The sequence below is a fragment of the Oratosquilla oratoria genome, chromosome 10 (assembly GCF_046742065.1).
Source record: "Oratosquilla oratoria isolate Oo_2021 chromosome 10, ASM4674206v1, whole genome shotgun sequence".
Taxonomy (NCBI): domain Eukaryota; kingdom Metazoa; phylum Arthropoda; class Malacostraca; order Stomatopoda; family Squillidae; genus Oratosquilla; species Oratosquilla oratoria.
The window spans coordinates 66,566,907-66,583,766 of NC_134786.1; the positions used below are offsets into that span (position 1 = coordinate 66,566,907).

Consider the following 16,860-nt stretch of genomic DNA (forward strand, 5'->3'; position numbering starts at 1 on the left):
CCATGTCCATTGTATGTGTGTGTATATATATATATATATATATATATTCGAAATTTTTCCGATATATATATATATATATATATATATAATATATATATCCTTCCGATTTTTTCATGAGACAAATTTCTAAATTCTGAAAATTAATTCTATAACGTCGAAGTCGTCACGATTGGGAATCAAACCTTGGTCATGCCCTTATTTGGAGGTTCTGACCTTGCTTAGCGTGCCAGGGCACGGGAGGTCAAGCTTATGTACAAAATTTACGCATCTCCCCTCTCGTTGCCCCCCTATGAGCTGAATAAAATCACATGGCGTCACCCATGATAGGATGACGGGCTAGAAAATGTGGATCAAGGTTCTCTTAATGCAGACACCAGATGCTGTTGTGAGGATCACGTCAGGGAGTAAAGTCCGGTACAACTACCAGTTGCATGGTCAAACAAGGAAGTCACCAACAACGTGTTATTAAGTGATGTTATGTCTTTTAATACACACACACACACACACACAAACAAACAAACGAACGAACCCTTTCGCTACTGTTCTACTAAACGTATAATATTTCTCTCTCTCCCTCTCCCTTCCCCCTCCCCCCCCTCTCTCTCTCTCTCTCTCTCTCTCTCTCTCTTCTGTGTGTGTGTGTGTGTTCGTTCACATAAGCGCCCACTAAAAATGATAAATAAATAGATAAAACACAAATAAACAAACAAACTCAATGTGGGTTCAGATCGCATTTTCAGTTCAGCAAGGACATATCTCTCACCGCCACCACCACAGCTACCATCATACCACTTTCATCACCACCACCTCTACCACCATTTACCATACGTATGGCTGTACTCGTATGTCTGCTACTGTAATAGTAATAGTAGTAGTAGAAGCAATAGTAGTAATGATGTTTATTATTATGGTAATAGTAATTTGTATAATGGCATACATGGGATAATGGTGTAGTAGATAGTTCTTTACGGGTAATCTCTAGAATTCGTAAGTATCCAATATTGAGAACGAAAAGGACTTTCGAAAATATTAGAACGAAAGAAAGTGATTCTGGGATCAGAAGCTTGGGAGAGAGAGAGAGAGTGTGTGTGTGTGTGTGTGTGTGTGTGTGTGTGTGTGTGTGTGTGTGAGAGAGAGAGAGAGAGAGAAAAGAAAGTTCACAACCTGTGTGCACAGTCGTGGCCTGAAGAGGAGGATGCGGGAAGGGGGAGGGGGAGGTGGAGGTGGCGGGCGGCCACAAGGCACCACTGTCAGCAGAGCACCAGCTCCTACTCCCCCGAGAATGACGTCACCTTGCCCTTAGCTGGCGCCCCTAAGACTCATCCCTGACCTCATCAGTGTCCCTGCTGTCCCTGTTAACCCAGATATACTGTAATCCGGGTGCCTACCCCTTCTTGGGCCCCCCAGGGCTTCAAATGTCCATGATGTTATGTCGGACCTCACTTTCCCAGATTTTTGGGACCGTAATGTTCATCTTAAAGTGTTGGAACAATCCTACCTTTTGGCATGAGTTTATTTATGTTGTTGTTGATCACTTGGCAGTATTCTTGTCATATAATTTGTGCCAAACATAATTTGTGAAAAAACGAAAGGTGTATTTCAGATAAAAAATGTGCATTTTAGAGAGAAAAATAAATAAGGAAATAAATCATATGATGATACACATTTTGCGAATGCGAGATGGGGTCGTTGTTCTGGTGGAACACATGACAAAACCCCAGTCTGCATAGCAGACAAATCGCCAATAGGAAAATTGGGGAAGGACATAACCTAAACTAACCTAACCTACCAATTGGGGTTTTGTCAGTTGGGGTATTGTCCGTTCACCGTACTGGTGCATCATCACCGCCAGCAGTTGCAGGCTTGTACAGAATGCTATATCAGAGTCATCTAGATCAGAGTAATGCTGCCGTCGTCACGCAGCCCATAATCCACGTGATCTACGCCAAGTGAACATAACCTTCATAAGAGATCCTCTCGAGAGGGCAAGCGTCGTTTCTCTACGTGGCGGGAAATGTGACGTCATAACGCGTTACTTTCAAAAGGCGGAGGAAGCCTCATGTGAGGGTGAAGCCTTTATTATTAATGGTACAGAGTTTCGTTCTTCAAAGCTTCATTGAGTACCATCTCAAGACCCTGGTGACTGGAGGGCTGTACTATTGATGAAGGCTTCGTTCTCACTTGGTATTTCCGTAGATGAATAGATGTTTCTGCTCATCTTATTGTTCGGTAGCACACACATGTAAAGAAAGCTATACTTTTCCCTCAACTAATGGCACAAAAACTATATATGTTTAACACTAATGACCGAAGATTCAAGACAACTTGAAAAACAGAGTGTAATTTATTCATATGATATACGTGTACAGATTCTGTTATCGAAGATTTAATTCGGGAAAATAAAGGGTATAATCCATAATTCGTTCGATATATACATTTTTTCACCGAAGGCAATTTACATCGTCTAACAGAGAAGCATAAGAGTGGAAACAGATGGCTTATTTGATTAGAAAAAATAACACATTATCATGTGTTGAGATAAACGACATGTAAAAAAAGGGATGACACACTCCAGGGCGGAAATTTTTTTCAGAAGAAAACCACGTCATGTCGGCGGACGTGTCGACATTTCTAACGGAAGTGACTGTCCAAAGTAAGCCTGCCCACCCACGCGTGTGTCACCAGTCATTACAATGATCTTAAATGTTATGAATAAATTTGTGTGTTTAAAATGGATCATATCAAAAGCCCTGACGTGTTTCATTTTTTTTTTCAAAGTAGGTATTTATTTCATGAATTAATTTTTTTAGTGGGCGGTTATGTAAATATGTATATAGCGTGTATTCGTATGTGTTATTTACTGTATTAGATATATATATATATATATATATATATATATATATATATATATATATATATATATATACACACACACACACACACTGAATGGTTCCCAGTTAACAGATTAACATCTTTTCAACCACAATTCACTTTTAATTCCATGCCATTGCAGTCGAGACTGACGAGGAGCTCGAAGGAAGCATATACTGGAAATCGAAAAGTGGTTGAGCCGAGGACTCGAACTCAGCTCGGACGTAACAAAGTGTCAGTGACTTAACCCATTGCGCTATCAAGAGATATACAGAAACACACACACACTTTATATCATCTCGTTCGTACACACGCACGCGAATGAGATCACCTGAAGGCAGCCATTAATAAAAATAAAAGTCACATGGCAGGCAAGGCGTTGTTTACGACGTGTGTGTGTGTGTATGTGTGTGGACGCAAGGCTCACCAGTCAATATCGTAGCTCTCCTGTGTCCACTACACGTTCAGGCAGATGCTATATAGCTCTTGCGGCGTTCCCCCCCATCCCCACCGCACCCCTCCCACTCCCCCTCCGCCTCATCTTCCTCCTCCTTCTTCTTCTCCCACTCCTCCTCACCTCCTCTCACATCCCTCTCTGCTCTTCTCCTCTCCATCTGCTCTTTCTCTCTTGTCTGTCTCTGTATATCGATATCTGTCTCAGTCCATCTGCCCCCCTCTCTCTCCCTCTCTCTCCCTCTCTCTCTCTCTCTCTCTCTCTATATATATATATATATATATATATATATATATATATATATATATATATTTATATATATATATATATAAAATCTCGCCCTCGCTTCTTCCCTCTTTACCTCCTTCACCTCAGTTGGCAGAACATCCGAAAGATAATGACTCTCTCTCTCTCTCTTTCTCTATGTATGTATCTATATCGCTCTCCCTCCCTCCCTCCCTCCCTCCCTCTTTACCTCCTTCACCTCAGTTGACAGAACATACGAATGATAAACAATGACTCCCTTTCTCTCTCCCTCTATGTATCTATCTGGCCCTCCCTCCCTCCCTCTTTACCTCCTTCACCTCAGTTGGCAGAACATACGAACGATAAACAATGACCTGTGGCGGCGGGACAGGAAGGGCAGTGAAAGAGAGTGAATGGTCTGGTGTCACAACATACGAGGGAGGGAAGCCAAGGCAGCATTGTAAGGGAAGGCGAGACACAATTGAAACAATGCCTAGGAAGTGCCCAAGCTGAATGCGCTTCAAAGAAACAGAGATGAAGGGGAAATGGGGGCCGGAGCGAGAAACGGAAACAAGATGGCGGGGAAGGGGGGGAGGGAGAAAAAGGAAAATGATATGCGAATACCAGTGATGGATCACATGAAGTATCGTCACCCAAGACTTCGACAGGGTGACAATTCTTCATGTGGGCCATCCTGGGCTTACGATTCTTCGGCTGTATAGGTTGATGACAATAAGCATAACCCTCATTCAACCTAACCTAACCTAATCTTTACTCCACTGGGGTGACACTTCTTCAAGTGGGATATCATGGGGTGACGACTCTTCATGTGGGTGTTCTGGGGTGACAATTCTTCATATGGCGTTCTGGTGTGACAATTCTTCATGTGGGTGTTCTGGTGTGACAGTTCTTTATGTGGGCGTTCTGGAGTGACAATTCTTCATGTGGGCGTTCTGGAGTGACAATCCTTCATGTGGGCGTTCTGGGGTGACAATCCTTCATGTGGGCGTTCTGGGGTGACAATCCTTCATGTGTGCGTTCTGGGCTTATAGTTCTTCATATGGGCGTTCTGGGGTGACAATTCATCATGTGGTCGTTCTGGGGTGACAGTTCTTCATGTGGGGTTCTGGGGTGACAATTCATCATGTGGGCGCTCTGGGGTGACAATTCTTAATGTGGCCCCCCGTGATAGAATGAGATGGTGAGAACAGAGAAGTAGTGGAAATAATTGATAAAAAAGTAACATAAAAAGTGAGAGTAAGGAAATGGTAGGTTAGATAAATAGGCATCGTTAATGATAAAATCGACATTGTATGTGAGAAGTGGACGTTGCTATCATTCAGTCCCGAGGAATAAAGGCAATGAAAATGGATTGGTTGAAGGGCAAATGTGTTGTAGAGAGAATAAAAACCCGTGGTAGTGTAGGCATGTTAAGAGAATAATAATAACTAATAATAATAATAATAATAGTTAATAGTAATAAAAATTAATATAATAATAATAATAATAATAATAATAATAATAATAATAATAATAATAATGATAATAATAATAATAATAGTAAAAGTGCTACAAAAAGGTGTGTGCTGTTTGCAAGATTTCTGTGTGGACTACCTGCCCTTGCAGTGAATGCTAAGTGGGAGTGCTTATGTGGTAAGACTGTGTGGTCACGGAACGGGGGTAATACAGTACGTGTATGCAAATGTAGCTCAAAGTTAACAACATAATTTGTCTTATTTGCATTTTTACGTAGATACTCACGCCCTCTTACCATAATAGCATCGCTGGAAATCTTGCCGATGGTAAATTATGGATGAAAAAATAAAGGATCAAAGGTAGAATTTCCCCTGCGCGCGCGCACACACACACACACACACACACACACACACACACACACACACACACACACACACACACACACACTTTGGGTGGATATTGTATAATTGAATGTTGTTGATTATGGTTGGTGATAGCTAACCTAACCAAACCTAACCCAACCAAACCTAACCAAACCAGTCCTAACCCAACCTAACCAATTCTATATTAGAGTGGATATTCTACAGTTGATCAGTGTGGAGGTGAAATTCTACAATTGAGTGTAGCTGGGGTGTAGTTTCTACAGTTGATCAGTGTGTGTGTTGGGGGTGGTGTATTCTACAATTAATCCAAAATAAGAGATGCGAGAAGGAAATGAGAGGGTCGAGGCGAGAGGTAGTGGGAGGTGTGTGTGTGTGAGAGGAGATAGATGTAAAATTTACCATAATGTTTAGGTTTGTTCTCAACAAGAGGAGGGAGTGAATTTAATTCCATCCCACCAGACATTAGTTTATTTTTATTTTTATTTATTTATTTATTTATTTTTGTGGAGGGGCGAGTTGGATAAATCTCCCAGTAATTCCCCATCATGGGGAGGTTTAACGTTGATGAAAAACAAATGTGTACATATGCTGTGTATATATGCACGTATAGTGTGTAATGTGCATATGTGTGTGTGTGCACGTGCGGTTGTGTGAAATTCACCAACATGGTCTTGGATCACGTGTTAGACTCGTGATCACCAATTATTACATTGTCGAATGTGAGCTCAGACCTTGTATTGTTCGATTTGCGGGTAATTATTATCACTTATTATTTTGTGTGTGTGTGCGTGTGCGTGCGTGCGCCCGCTCGAACTTAAGCACAGGTAACACTGGCCAATACCTCGGGATCTCATGATCAGTCTGGAAATATCCCAAGCTATACCGCTCAAAGACAAACGTGACCATTGCTTTACGTGCATCCCTTCGCTGTCGTCGGTGCAGGAAGCGAGGAAGGGGTCGGGTGGGAGTGAGGGGAGGCCGTGTTTGCAGTTCTCTGTTGTGGGAAAAGTTGCCCCATGCAATTGGGTGACGCCATTTTTTAAATATTTTTAATGTTGCTGCTAATGCCAGAAGATTTTATTCAGTTCTTTGGTGAACCCCGTTGGAAACGGGGTCTGGATCGACCGAGACCACAGTTGTGTTTAAAGTGTTAACCCTTAGCTGACTGAAATCGTTTGGTCTGAATTTGTAGAGCGTTTAGAAATTGCGTCGCCATGTTGGAGGGATTTAAGACGACAGGAAGCCAGAGTCTGGGATGGAAGGTGGAAGGTGGGGGGGGGGCGCAAGGGAGGGGGAAGACGGCAGGAAGCTGTGAGTGGTGGGTGGGTGGGGTGAGGGGAGAGAAGCATAGCATTCTCGTCCCCCCCCCCCTCTCTCTCTCTCTCTCTCTCTCTCTCTCTCTCTCTCTCTCTCTCTCTCTCTCTCTCTCTCTCTCTCTCTCTCTCTCTCTCTCTCTCTCTCTCTCTCTCTCTCTCTCTCTCTCTCTCTCTCTCTCTCTCTCTCTCTCTCGCACACACAGAAGGTGGAAGCGTGGGAGTGGGAAGACAGGAGAAAGGGAAGAAACAAAGTGGGAAAGTTAAAAGAGGTGGCAAAAATGTTAAGAAAATGGAGATGAGAGAGGCAAGATGTGACGGTTGACGTAGCAACAGGTTTCTGTAGTTGATGCTTGTTTATTTATTTATCTAATTATTATTATTATTATTATTATTATTATTGTTATAATAATAATGATGATAATAATAATAATAATAATAATATGCTCCAAAAGAAAATTCTCCTTGGTATTGGAAATCGATCTTGATATTTTCAGTGGCTTGTGGACCGACGTGAGCAAGACCAAACGGCAAGCTGGTTGAATTAGTCTTATTTACACACACACACACACACACACACACACACACACACACACACACACACACACACACACACACACACACACACACACACACACACACATATATATATATATATGAGTGGAAGGGTGGTGAGTTAAACACCGAGAACCGTTCAAGTTTTGTTAACTGACGTTTCGCTCTTAACAGAGCTTCTTCTGAAAAAGCTCTGTTAGGAGTGAAACGTCAGTTAATAAAACTTCAACGGTTTTCGGTGTTTATCTCACCACCCTGCCACTCATTTTGTCGTCCATTCCTCAATATATATGTATATATATATACATATATACATATATATGTGTATATATATATATATAATATATATTTATATATATATACACATATACATACATATATATACATACATATATATGTATATATATATATATATATATATATATATATTATTTTTACGTAAGGTAAACAGTGACAGACAAAATGCGCTACCATTTCATAAAAATATAGTGGATGGTAGATGCATTTCATAATGATAATTATAATTATAAAGGGTATCATGCCTAGACACCTCGCAGAGCGTGTCACGGCTGAAATATTGGAAAATATATTATGGATATTAAAGAGAGCAATGCTAATTATGTTAATGACATAAGTAAAGATAATGATGATTATCCTAATGTATGAGATCTGTGTTGTATGAAGTATCATAGTTGTGGGATAAGAGGAATTTTTGTACTAATCGCTACTAAAGAAATGCCAAGCGTCATGCGCAAGCCAGAGGTCAGAGGTCAGGTAAATAAATGACGAATTTAAAGGGGAAAAGGCGGAGGATGGAGTAGACATTGAAAGAGAGTAGGCAGATAGAAATATATCCATGAACAAAAAATGTACGCAGTACGAGTGACGAAATGCATCAAACATTGTGATCCTGTCATACAGTACGCATATTGGAACGTTATTTTTAATATTGACCGCCTTCGCTACCTTGAGTAGGGGTGAGGGTGGGGGGTAGGGTGGGTGAATAGAATAGTCATCCCTCCCCGTTCCCCCCCCTATCTCTCTCTCTCTCTCTCTCTCCCCTCTCGCTCTATCTCTCTCTCTTTCTCTCTCTCTCCTCCCGTGTCCCCCTCTCATGCCCCCTCCCTCATTCTCCCCCTTCCTCTTTCCCTTCCCCCCTCTCTTGCTCTCCCTCCCGTCTTCCCCCTACCTCTCCCTCCCTTCCTCATTCTCCCTCTCCCCCTCTCTCTTTCTCTGTGTCTCACCTCTCCTCTCTGTCAGAATGAGGCTGTGAGCCGAGAGAAGTTGGCTGCGGGTCGTATTTCTTTGAATCGTTACAAAAGTTTGATAATTAGGCAAAATAAGACTTTAAACCAAAGTTTAAAGTTCTTCTGTCTGAGAGGTTTCTCCTGAGCAGAATCCAATCGTTGTCTGGTTAGACAGAGAATGGAAAACGACAACATTCGTTATTGGGGCTGTCGAGTTTTTTGGGGTACCTCGCATAATAGATGGGTTGGTGGTACAAAACAAAATATGAACACCAATTGCAGGTTATCACAGTTTTTGAAAAATATCATTAGTAATGAATATGACTGGAAGACTTACCTGATTATTTAAACGTTTTCATTTGTTAATTGTTTTGTGTCGTTGTTGATACAATCATTGGCTTCTTCCATACACGAAAGAGAACGAGAAACGTCACAGATCTGAAGGGATGCCTAATAACTCCAGATAGCTTAATTCGATGTATATTTCTGTGGTCTTGGGTCAATTGCGTCTGATTTTAGCCGTTTTGTTGTCCAGTTATTTCATGTAGAAGTGTGTAAACTCATGTTAGGGATTTTCTATGCAGTATTAGCATTTTTTAAAGTGACATTTTTGTATCAGTGCGAAATACCAGATGTGTTTATGTAACCTTTCATGATTAATAAAGCTGATGTCTATCAATAATAGTATGAGAACTTTCAAAGAATAAATGAATCAAAGCACCACGCATATTTCATGAATAAACCACCCCCAATATGATTTTAAAGAGACGGTTATGTTCCCAAGTGCATTGAATAGTCTAGCGGTCAATGGCAACTGCGCGCTCGGCCACGACTTCCATTACGTAGCTTGAAAGAGCCTCTTGCTTGCTAATGTCTGTGAACATGAACTTAGATCAGTGTACACTGACGGAAGCGGCCGCTCCCAATGTAAACAAGATGCCCCATGAGGGCAAGGTCACACTCGAGATCCTCTTTCACACTGCTTTTACCCCAACGATGTTTCTTTTTGAGTGTTGATTTTTGTCCGCTCGAATGGGAGGTTTGGTTGAGTGTGGTTGTGTCTTACCATGTCCATTGCCCGTATATGGAAAGCTAAATTACAAATACTAGCATATACTTTGTTTGTGTGTAACATTTCATTAAAATAATGTACTTAACAATTTCTTTATTTTTCTTAGTATATATATATATATATATATTAATCTAATAAAAATAAATCATAAACTAAAAATAAACAAGAAGATTTTTGGTCATGTTTAGATAAATGTGTATTAGATATGATAATCTGAACCACAACACTGGTGATGGCCAATAAAATGAATAAAATAACCTGGCGGCAGCCAGTATAGGATGTATGTTACGAAAAGTATGGTAAAATTAGATAAATTGAATGAGAATTGGGCAAAATAAATTGGGGAAAATAAAACGGTTGTGATCAACGGAAACAAATATACGACATGAAAAGTGAATATGTCTTTCGTAAAGATGACGGTAATGTAAGTTGGCAAGTAAAAATGGAGAGTATTATGAAGAGGAGAGTAGGAACGGAATAAAAGGAAAGGAGGAGGAAGGCTGGAGTGAAGGGCGGGGGAAGGACAAGCCAGTGGCAGACGGGGCGGGACCACCGCGCCGGCCGGAAGGAACGACTGAGGGTGAACGTCGTCGTCGTCATATTGTTCACTATTGTTACATCGTCACGGCATTACTAACAATACCAAATTACTAAGAATTAGCTCATTCCACAATTAGCGAAAACATCAGAATCAGCATTATGCAACATAGCCCTCACGCGTTTTGTTATTTCAAATTAGGACGAGGCGATATGATTCCAATTTAAGCCCCGTCTCCATACACGGAACGTATTTTATAACACACACACACACACACACACACACACACACACACACACACACACACACACATATATATATATATATATATATATATATATATATATATATGTATATATATATATGTATATAATATGTAATACTGGAACAACGCGTGGGATTGGATACATAGCAACAGGTGACACAGCGCATGTTATACAAACAGTATATTTGATACGCTTACAGTGAAGTTCATTATATTCCTAGCACAAAGCTCAGGCTTGGAGTTTAGTGTAAATTACATTTCAAAACACGGACGTCTTGGAATATATATATATATATATATATATATATGTGTGTGTGTGTGTGTGTGTGTGTGTGTGTGTGTGTGCGTGCGTGTGAGTGTGTGTGTGTGTATGTGTGTATTGTGTGCATTCGGGTAGAAAAGATTTTCTGCTTTCTTGCAGTGTTTCAGTATTTTTGTTGAATGTATTAATTTACAACATAGCATACAACACCGTCTGTTATCAAATAGAGAAAATTCATTTTCTTCGAACTTTGGAAACGAGCTGTATGCGGCGCATATCAAGACTAATCAAGTCACATAGAAATGTGGCTACGAATATGTGACCCATTACAAAATGTAAAAAAAAAAAAAAAAAAAAAAAAAAAAAAAAATCGGAATACTAATTTTACAATTAACAAATAATTAAGTGAATGGTTAGATAAATGAAAATAGACATGAAAGAGAAAGACGAGACAGAGAGAGACTAACACACAATCATAGGCATGAATTAGTAATGCACTAATAGTTTGCACTTGTAGATGGTAGTCGGCATTTCCCAAAGTGACCTTGCGATAGAGCTCTGTACAACATTTGAATAGAAATCTCTTTGTCGGACGTCACGACATATAGCCTCACGACATGAACCACAAATAGATAATAATTAACATATAAAGGAATGAAAAATGTAAGTAGAAAATGAATATAACATGAATATAAAATAATGAAATATGACAAATATTAAATGAAAATATGAATATAGAATGAACAAAATAAATGCAAAATAATAAAATAGATATAACTATAAATTAAAAAATATAAACATAACAAATTTAAGATAGAAAATATGTGATATAAAACTATAAAACAAGTTAGGTAAATAATAATAATAGAAAGTATAAGAGAGGTAACCGAACGAGACTAGGTGACGGAGGGAGGGAATGCCCTTCAGACGAATGAAACCGCCGGGCGGCAGCAGGCGAGGCGGCTCGAGAACAGCGTCGTCGTTGTTGCGGCTGCGGGTGCGGCAGTCGCACTTGGGCCGCCGCCGCCGCATGGGGCGCGCACTCAAAAGTCGACGACGCACCGGAAGTCACGTGAAACCATTACAGTCATTATGCTCTTCCTTCTCCTCCTCCTCCTCCTCCTCCTCCCACTCTTTCCTCTCTTTCCCCCTCCTCCTCCTACTCTTTCTCCTCCTCCTCCCACTCTTTCTCCTCCTCCTCCTCCCACTCTTTCTCCTCCTCCTCCTCCTTTTTTCCTCCTCCTCCCACTCTTTCTCCTCCTCCTCCTTTTGCTTCTCTCTCTTCTCTTGCTCCAGTTTCTCCTCCTTTTGCTCCTCCTCCTGGTCCTTTTCTCATCCCCTTCCTCCTCCTCTTTCTCTTCCTCCTCCGGCCTCCTTACCATCCTCCCTTTCCTCTTTCTTTTTTCACTCTCCCTCTATTTCCCTTTCTCTTTTCAATTCCCTCTTTTTCTTTAACTTCTCCTCTTCTTCTTGTCTTCTTGCCTTTCCTTCCTTCTCTTCCTCCTTCACTCATTTTTCGTTTTCCTCCTCTTTCTTCTCTTCTTTCTCGTCATCCTCCTTTGCCTCCTCCTTGTTCTCCCCCCTCCTCTCCCTTCTCACCCTTTCCTCTTCCTCCTCTTCCTCTCTCACTACCTTTTCGTCTTCTTCCTCTTTATCATCTTCTTCCTCCTTCTTCTCTTTCTCCTCTTTATTATCTTCCTCCTCTTTCTTCTCTTCCTCCTCTTCTCTTCTCTCTCTTTCATCATCCCCTTTTCACTCTACGATTTTTGTCTTCGTTCTCCCAGTTTCACAGTGGCCCTTCCGAACCCGAACCTGGGGATGGGGCACTCGAATACGACAGCATCGGGTAATGAAGTGGCCATTCCTTGGCGGATGACCAACGCTCATTCTCGGAATTAAATTAGACTTATTGGTGAATATGGACATTGATTACCGACCTTTCGGAGGGACGACTGTGAAACCGCTACAAAACGTTGGGGTTCGTGTTACCCATCCCGAGGGTGGGGTGGTTCATGTTTGTAATGGTTGGCGTAGAATGGTTTTTAATAATAATAATAATAGTAATAATAATAATAATAGTATTGCATAAAATAAAATACATGTATGTAATGAAATCCCTCAGCATTAAATCCAGATGAAGGGGTTGTCACACTGGGCTATTTTTCCTCCGATTGTTGGAGCAGATTTGCATCCGTAGCTTTCAGGAAGGAATCTGATATGCTGGAAGAAAACAATTTTCTTCCAGCATATCAAATGACATCCTGTGTATTTTCCCCCTGAAAACAAAATAGAATGCCACAATGATTTTACGGCGGGAAAAAAGTTCTTGAAGTGAGCGGTACCGCCGATAAATCGGAGGTTGGAGGAAAAATAGCCCAGTGTGATAACCCCCTTTAATTTAAGCCCCCCCCCATCCACCCCGAATCCCCCCCACAACCCAAGACTGATGGTGGGGAGGGAGGCAATGCCCGTATCGTTGTTTCGAGTAACCCCACACCCTGTGTGGGTGAGGGGGGTCTTGGGGGTGGTCTTGGCTCCCCCCTCCCCTCCCTCCCCGGGGGGAAGACATTCGTACCTTTTTACCCTCTTCCTTTCTGACACATGCACTTGCAGAATAACAAGGATAATAATAATAATATGATTAATTATAATAATAGAATAATAATAATAATAATAATGATGATGATGATGATAATATAGGTTCCATCGTTACTTTTATACAACCACCACCACCACTACTACCGCAACAACTACCAGTAACTTATCAGCCACAACTACTGCCACCACCACCAGTAACAACAACAACTAACCACCATCATTACCACCGCCACCAACAACATCAACAACAAAAACAACAATAACAGCAACCAACCCCCACCACCACTGTACCCCCTGCATGTAGAGCGTGGGTTGCTCGCGCAACGCTTGGTTTATGGAGCATGCGCGCGCGCGCCCGGGTTGTTGTTGTGCACTGGGCGACTGAGGGCTGCCTCCTGTGCACGCACGCAGGGTAGTTATGGGGAAGGATCATCAGGGTCGACGGTCTCCCCCCCCCCCATTCCTCCCCAGGAGGGGTGAGGGTGGGGGTGACTAGTCTGTTTCCCTCCAGGCTATTGGATCCGTCCGTCCGTCCGTGTGTGTGTGTGAGATTCACCATGGTCTTGGATCACGTGTTGAACTCGTGATCGACAGCTATTTCCCTCCCACAAGAGAGCTCAGAGCTCATATATGACCGATCTACGGCTAATGATGTGACTTTACACGCACACACACCTCCAACTCCCCGCCCACGAGAGTTGGAGTAACGACTCGCAGTGCAGCGATACTGAAATTATTTCAGCCCTGGGCGGGATTCGAACCCCGACCGCCGTAGTGGCAGGCGGGAACTCTACCAACTGCGCTATTGTATCCTGTACTTGGTGGGGGCTTCGGGTGATTTCGGCCCAGGGTTTTTCTGCGCCGAAATCGCCGGTGATATATTATTATTATTCCAATAATATATTTTCTTTCAATAATAAATGAATAATAATAGCAGTCCTCCAAATGTTGCTATCATTATTTATTTATCATTGAAAGAAAATATATTATTAAAAGAATTAAAAAAATACTTATCATTTCAAGTAACAATATTTTTTGCACATACTGTGTGAAAATGAAATGAAATTTATGAAACAAATTATCTAAATTGAAATTATACAACTTTCATGTGTGGACTAAGGTAAATGGTGTTATTGTTGCACAAAAAGTTGCCTAACATTGATAACATATTATAACAAGGAGTCTAGGGTTGGGTTGTTCAAAAACTAATTCTGGCGTTAGTTTATCTTGATGTTAAATGTCATGGTAACGCTCGGTATTACCATGATGTTTAATGTCAAGATAGATTGAACGCGAAGATCGTGCAAAAAGAAAAAAAAAATGAACAACCCAGCCCAGAAGCTCAACATCATCAGTGAGTATGCAGGAGGGGAGCGCATCGGATGTAGGATGTTTCGGCCACAGACGTTTCGGCCAGAACTCTGCAGGGTCGAACGTTTCAGCCAGTCCCCCAAATGTTGCTATTATTATTTACTTATTATTGAAAGAAAATATATTATTAAAATATTAAAAAATACTCATACATCATTTCAAGTAACAACTTTTTTTGTACATACTGTGTGAAAACGAAATGAAATTTATGAAACAAATTATCTAAATTGAAATTATATAGTGCACCAAGCATTCAAGCTTAACGGTTATTTTCGGCCCAGAAAAACCCTGGGCCGAAATCACAGGGCCGAAATCACCTTGGACCGAAATCACCTGATCACCTTGGGGGGGGAGGGTATCTCCCCATCTCTCTCTCTCTCTCTCTCTCTTTTCCTTGTTCAGCTGTACATACAAAATCACAAGAATAAAAATTGGAAAGTGCGTTACTTTGTTTAAGAAGTTAAAGACGCATTCGCACAACTAAATGAAAACGTGTGGCGACAGCCAGAATGAAAAAGTGTTATCTAGTACATAAGGAATTACTCTATTTTTCAGTTTTTATTTGTTGTATGGTATGTGGTTATCATCATCATTATTTTGCTATTATTATTATTATTATTGTTATTATTATTGTTATCATCATCATCATTATTTATTGTTTTTATTGTTATTATCATTACCGTCGTCGTCGTCATCCTCATCAGTGTTCACATTGGAAAGGCAATATCCTCATAATGAATTTTGATATTTATGAGTATCAGTTCACTGGAGTTATAAAATTAGTAAATATACATAATATATTCATAGTCTTGCTGCGTCAACTGCCCAGATGTGGCAAGAGAAATTATTTCGGTCTCTTCCCAGAAACTGTTGACAGCTGTCATCACAGGCGTGAGAATGGTAGAAGGGATCCACCGATGAGGCAAAGAAATAAAAGACAAATAGATAACATGAAATTAAAACCGTTGATGACAAATACCCCTTCAGTGGAATGGAAAAGTATCACAGGATGTCGTAAAGTGAATCTTTGTCTTTTATCCTTTAAGTCTTTCTTCCACGGATATGACGCTTGGCGGCACCCATAAAAATAGCAGCATTTGGTAGACAAATATGGACCCTGTAGCAAGGTCAAAATAAAAACAGGTCAGTTCATTTAGGGAAGAAAATAATGCTATGACGTCATAAGGTATGCGACAGTTGATTGGTGCTCATGATATTTTGCGCGCCTTTTAGTGACGTCATATCGTATGTTTTTCTGAAATGAGCTGACCTAGGAAAGAGTTAATAGGAAATTATGTTGATCACAGGATCCATATTGAAAACGAAACACATGCATAGGAATGAATAGAAAATTATATAAATTCTGAAAAAAGAAAAAGAAAAAAATGTATAAAAGAAATGGTCAAAATTACCAAATTAACTCCAGGTCAAAGTGAACTTGGGATTAGACTTCGTGTCGATGTCTTCAGTTCCCACCAGAGATTGACCAGGCTCTCACAGTGGCTCGTGACCCCTCCTTAAGGGAGACTGACCATCGTGGGAGTGTGGCAGTGCCACAGACCCCCCTCATCCCCACCCCAACCCTCCTCCACTCCACCAGACACATGCTATTCATAGAATTATACACTTTCACCAGATAGAAGGACCCACTGTTCGAACATCCCACAGGGACCATGTTGGTCTCGGTCCTCCGTTCCCCTTTCTCCAGCCATGCCCCTGTCCCGTTCTCTGACCCTCTCCCCGATCCTGCCTCCGTCCCTGCCCCTGTCCTCGTTCCTGTTACTTTCCTCGACCTTTCACGTCCCTTTTCCCCGTCCCTGACGCTCTCTCTGATCCTGCCCTTGTCCCCTAATCCAGTCCCCTCGCTCGGCCGTCGCCCCTCGCCCGGCCATCGCCCCTCGCCCGGCCGTCGGCTCTCACCCCCTGCTCCTCACGTTGACCATGTGTGTCCGTAGCATTGCTCCATTTCCTGCACTTACTTGAACTTTCCTTTCGCCCTGCCTTTGTCCATGCGAGACGTTACTTCTCCAGGTATTTGGAACAAAGACTCTCTCTCTCTCTCTCTCTCTCTCTCTCCTGTATGTATTTATGTTTTCTGTGTGCATGTATGTGTTTTGTGTGTGTATTTACCTAGTTGTAGTGTATGGGGTCGGAACAGTGCTCATGGAGTCCCATCTCTTTTCTTCTAAATTATTTGTCAATCTTTGCC

The 16,860-nt window shown here is 41.4% G+C and overlaps 1 protein-coding gene across 4 annotated transcripts in view; it reads left to right on the forward strand.

Moving 5' to 3' along the window:
- Frl (formin-like protein) overlaps window positions 1-16,860 on the forward strand; it is a 173,343-nt gene that overhangs the window by 128,358 nt on the left and 28,125 nt on the right. The gene's annotated exons all lie outside the window — the stretch shown is intronic.